Source organism: Tasmannia lanceolata, unplaced genomic scaffold (assembly GCF_043159265.1).
Source record: "Tasmannia lanceolata isolate RefF3 unplaced genomic scaffold, GAP_Taslan_0.1 ptg000002l, whole genome shotgun sequence".
NCBI lineage: Eukaryota > Viridiplantae > Streptophyta > Magnoliopsida > Canellales > Winteraceae > Tasmannia > Tasmannia lanceolata.
This window is the reverse complement of record NW_027518679.1, coordinates 39159784-39165997: the sequence shown is the minus strand read 5'-3', so window position 1 is coordinate 39165997 and position 6214 is coordinate 39159784.

Sequence of the window (6214 nt, the reverse complement as noted above, 5' to 3'; positions counted from 1 at the left end):
TTACTGTTATATCTTCTCAGGCATTATACTTATCTTGGATAGACTTATATGTTTTTATCTCTACTAATGATAAGTATTTTGTTCTAGAGTTTGAAAAATCTCTAGAACTCCTCTTCATAGAGTAGTGATTGAGATGATCATCCTATCTCCTATAAGTAATCTCTTATCATGTGATCTTAAAGATTAGAACATCTTTAATCATGATAAGATCCAATGGCTATGCTTTTACATTCTTATCTATAGCCATTGTGTATTGTCAGGCCTTGCATTATAAGAATTATCAAAGGCCAATGACAATTTCTTGGAAGAGGGATGATTTAAAAATATTTTGAGTTTGTCATGTCCCATCATCTCTTCCAAGATTCTAGCTTCGGAGGACTCCACTCAAATCATATGTCCTTCGTAGCTTGTCTAAGGTACTTGTCTTCTTCCGTCATGCCAGATGTAATGAGATGGTAGATGTACTCAATTTTTCTCTGTTCATCTCTACATTCTTCCACTGTGAAGGATGAACAGAGACTAAGGAAATTGAAGACTCTGTCTAAAGGCTGGCATGTGCACTTCATGATCATCCTCTCAAGGATGATCCTTTGATGAAGGAGAGGAGTTAAAGCAAGTACTCAATCTCTCAATCCGAAAACATTTGTCAAAAGATGCTCCCTTACATGGAAGAAATGGTCAAGCATTGATCTAAGCTCTTCTAAACATTCATCAGTAGAAGAGTGCCAGATAGAAGAAAATAAGTTCAATTTTACTTCTTTCAAGAGATTTCCAAATACCACTTTTATCATTTCTTGAAGTGATAAAAGAAATGTGGTATCAATCTTCCATTTTGATCATGTATATGGAACATTATAGTTTTATCTATTTATACATGATCTGTTGGTTGCCATGGATATGTACCTCATTGATTTCATTCTCTTATCCATGTGTTTAATAGACCATCTGCCTTAAACTCGTATTCTATGTCTAATAATCATTTATCGATATATTCAAAGTGTGATTGGTTTATGAATGGAGCAATCCGAATGGTTAAAGGTGATTAATTAAATCATGGGTTCTATGTGCCTTGATCTATTACATTTAAATTAGATGCACTCAGTCAGTGGGAGCTTTCACTTTGATATGTAAATCTCTATGAGCAAGAAACAAGTCATCTCAAAAATGTTATATTATAGTTCAGAGCATATCAATGCTCTGGAAGAGACCTTTTTGCTTCATGTCAAGAGATCCCCTACACAATGCAACTTGTGAACTTGAAAGTTATGTCTAATACTTGAGTATATCCTTGCTAAGGTAGAGACTCATTTTTACAAGTTGCAAATGAAGCCCAAGTATTTAAATCACTCACCTTTTAAATCATTTTGCCTGGTCATGCCCTTTCACATAGGTTTCACCTAGGGCCAATGACAAATAAATAGGAGGAGAGCCAAATGGTTGCTTTTTCATGTTTATATAGACCATTGTGATATGCTCACAGTCTATTGCCCCTATAATTGTGCTTAACTTACATATCTTTTGAAATAAAAAAAAAATGCTTATAATGCTCTTTACTTTGTTTTCTATTTTGATAAGCATCATATGAGCTTCATTGACACATCATTTACACTTTGAAAAACTCTTATAAGTTGTTCTTCATCTTGACACCCCACTTGCACTTTCACTTGCATATTCCTACCTTTTTGTTGTTGCCAAAAGGGGGAGTATTTTGGGAATTGATTAGATAGTCCATATTGTATATGCACCATATGCAATATAGACTACCTAATCAATTCCCAAAACCAACTATGGACATTAGAAGACAAGGATGTGCATCTATCTTCTTTCGATAGATGTGGAGCTTTGGCATATTGTTAACAATTGATACACTTTGCCTTCTAAACCATTTGAAGAATGGAATGTTGTAGAGAAAAGGCAAGCAAACTTGAACTACAAAGGTATTAATTATTTATTTTGTGCCTTATGTACGAAGGAGTTTAATAGGGTAGCTCTTTTTTATTCCGCCAAGATTATTTGGGATACCCTTGCCATTACCTATGAGGGAACATCTCAAGTCAAGGATTCTAAAGTAAACTTGTTAAGAGCAAATATGAAATGTTTAGATTGAATCTATATGAAAACATATCCAAAATGTTTACCCGATTTTCTAAAATTACAAATGAATTGGCTAATCTTGATAAATCTTATCCTAATGATGAGCTTGTGGGTAAGTTGCTTAGGTCACTTCCTCCACATTGGGATCCAAAGGTTACCGTCGTACAAGAATCAAAGGATCTCTCTAAGCTCACTTTGGAGGAGATTTTAGGATCTCTTATCACTCATGAGATGCTCCTCACTAGCCGACAAGAGGAGAAGAAGCCAAAAGAGAAAGAAAAAGATAGTAGGTCCCTAGCACTCAAAGCCTCCAAGGCGGACTCATCATCCTCAAGTGAAGCGGATTGTGATGAAGAGGAAGCGTTGAGAAAATTCAGAAGCTTATGGAGAAAGAAGCACAAGAAAGATAAAAAGAAAAAGAAAGTGACTTAGAGGTTGGAATAAGATGCTACAATTGTAAGAAGACGAGACACAAAAGATCAGAGTGTCCACTTCCCAAGTCATCATCCTCGAAGTACAAAGGAAATAAGAACGATTGGAAGAAGAACAAAGGTATTGTAGCCGCTTGGGATGCATCAAGTGCTTCAAGCAAAAGCTCAAGTGAAAGGGAAACAAATAAAGATGATTTATGCTTCATGACACTCACCCATAAAGATGAGGTAAATTCAAACCCTTCTCATAGTTCATCTAGTAGTGATAGTGGAAGCATGTCTTATGATGAATTACGTAATACTTTGCATTCCCAAATTTCAAAAAATAAAGCTCTTAAGAAATTTATTTCCAAATTAGAAAATGAGTTTGATATGTTGAAAAATGAATCATCTTCTTCCAAATCTCAAGGTCAAGTGCAAATTAAAAATCTTAAACTTGAGATTGCAACCCTTAAGGGTTGTTTGGATGAGAAAACTTGCTAAATAGTCAAATTCCAAAATGTGGCAAGCTCTTCCAATTGTTATGAAGATGAGAATAATGAGTTTTTAAAACAAATAACCCATCTTCATAATGAAAATGAAAGCTTAAGATTATGTCTTCATGGATTTTTAAATGGTGATAAAATCATTGACATAATCATGAAGAAGGCTAGTCATAGACCTAAGCATGTGTTTTATGATAAGACTAGTTTATCTAACCCTCATGTTAGATGCCATTATTGTGGAATTTATGGTCACTATCAATTCCTATGTGCATCTATGATTAGGGATAGTTGTGGGACCAAGAAAGCTTGGGTTCCCAAAGCCCCCACATGATTCTACTCATATATTTATTTGAGATTAGGGGCTTGCACTTAAATTTGAATATCATTCTATTATGGTTTTTAAAATCCCCTCTTGTGTTGTATTAGTATTCTAAATAGGGGGAGTTCTATGTTTGATTTTTTCCTTGAAAAATGAGGTGCTTAAAATTAAAAATTTTATCCCTTTGATTTTTTGACCCATCTTTTTGTTGATGACAAAGGGGGAGAAAAATCTAGAGTAAGAAAAATATGTTCGCTTTTATTGGAAAATCTCTTGTGCTTGTCATCATAAAAAAGGGAGAGACCGTAAGCCCAATGATTCCCACCTTGGCATTCCCATCTTCTTTTGATGATTCCAAACTTAAGTGATTTTATTTCACTAATGTGTTTGTTTGTCTTAGTTGTAGATCATAAATAGTGTGATATCAAGGTTGCTCGGATCAAGTCCAAGAAGCTCTTATTGGACCGTATTCGGAAGGCCAAAGTCATTGGAGATCCAAGAACCAAGAAGACTTGAAGCAATGCAAAGTGAAGATCATTCTTTGAAGTCTTGTTAGATTGTAAAGATCCAATCCTAGTTTAGGTTTTGAGAAGCATAAATGAAGTGATCACACACCCCTAAATGAACTAAATGATTAAGTGTTTGTCCTTGTGGTGTTCCAAGACTTTGGAACCCTCATAACAATCCCAACTATGTATAAAATTGGAATTCCATGAGACCAAAACAAACTTAAAAACCTGCTGAAATAGGCTTCTCGAAACTCAGAGCTCGGAACTCCGAGACAGTCCTCGGAGCTCTGAGAAATGGTCTAGGGACTATATTCCAATCTCTGTTTGAATTACCGGAACTCCGAGTGTAATTCTCGGAACTCCGAGAACACTATGTCGGGAAAAAAATATATTCGTTGGGGTTTTTCGCAGAATTACGACTATGCCCCTCAAACGGTCATTTTTTGGTACTATATATATATATATGAGATCTAAACTTCACCATATCCAATTCTAACACTTAAGAACCATATTGGAACATCTTAAGAGTGAATCAAGCTTGTTTTATGCGTCTCATCCTCTAGATTAAGGATTTGGATCATAGGCTCTTATTTGTACATCTTCTTCAAGATTGTAACACTTTGGAAGGGATTTTTTGTGTTCTTTCTTTCTTGAAAAATTATTGTATTTGAGCGAGTGTTCGGAGAAGCGAAGCCCATTCTCCGTGGTGAGGATTGCCACTAAGGTTAAAGCAATTGGAAATTGTAATTGGCACCGGTCTTCGTCAAGGTTAAGAAGATCAACATAGTGAAGCCATCAACGCGTTTGGTTGGTGGAGTGGAGTAGGCCTCGTGTTTGACGACCGAACCACTTTAAATCTCGGGTGCACTCTTTCTTGACTCTTGCTCTTTTCATTTGCATTGCGCTTTAGATTTAACTTTCTTGCTTAATTGTTTTCATCTCTTAATATTTAATTGGGTAAAAGTTTTCAAAAGGTTAAAAATTTGATTTTATAAAAACCTAATCTCCCTCCTCTTAAGTTGCCAATAAGCATACTCGGGCCGAACATTGGAATTTCACTTTCTACTCTTCAGTTTCTTTCAACACAATGAAGGCTCCACTAAATCTCGCAACGATCCGCTCTGAACAGGAGATTCTATCTAGAAGACTCTCCCATAATAAGAAAAAGATTCTGGATGAAGAATGATGAAGCGTAACGCAAAATAAGGTACACAATCTCCTCTCTTTTCTTGTTGTTGTGGTGGAGTTCTTCTGAATGGTGCTAATTTTGCAATAGTTGTGTCACCATTTTTCATCATGATTTTTGGGTAGAATTTCATTTTTTTATTAATTTTTTATCATGCTCTGGATTATACATGTTGAGGAATGACATCTTCGAAGTCCCTTTTTCTCTAACAACCTGTTGGCATCGCTATTGGGTTTTATGTAACAGAGTAGCCAAAGTTGTTTAGGATTTTTTGCTTTTGAGAGCTGTTTAAACGTAATAACTTTTGAGAGCGGTTTAAACGATAAACGATAAACGATGAGATGATAGTACATTTATCAAAAATGATAGTTCCGATATCAACAACCTTGAAATATTATGACTGAACTGGGATTTCAATATCCATCTGCTTTTCTTACGTCCCCCACCTGCTGCAAATTAATCGACCACTTCAAAAGGGTTCTATGCTACAATAGACAAAGCCGAGAAGTAAGTGATATTCCAATACGGAAGAAAACAGTCAAGCACCCACAATAGGAAAAGTAAACATCAATGAATCATGTTGGTTTGTTCAAATTCTCAGTGTCTATGTTTTACAGAATGCCATGAAACTAAAAATGATATTCCCAACCATACAAGCCCATGTATATGGTGGTTCCCACAATTTTACAAGTCATGATTTGATGGGAAGGGACATTTTGATCCACCCATGTATAAGAATCTATATATATTATTAGGAGGAAGGTAGGTTTCACTGTTCATGCCTACGTGGAAAGCCTCCCCTTCCCCCTCAAATCTACATGCCAGCTTATTTTCCTACATGACAACCCATTCATAATTTTTCACCAGAAAATCAAAATATGTAAAGAGCATTTATAAAAATTAATTAGGTGAACTTGAGGCCGAATCGTTTCCAATTCTCTCCAAGCATCCTTCGAAGAAATTGGCGTATAAATCCTACATGGCCCTTTCCATACCTCAATCTCCCCACCCTTAATATGGAAATCTGTTGGACTTCACCGTTTCCATTGACGATTCCTCTCCAATTCCACCGTCTCACTACCATAATTATACATACCGAGCTTGAAAGAACTTACCATTTTCATATAATAAGACAACATGGATGGGTTCCTGTCGTGATGGAGAATGATTGCCAAGACGGGCAGTTAATA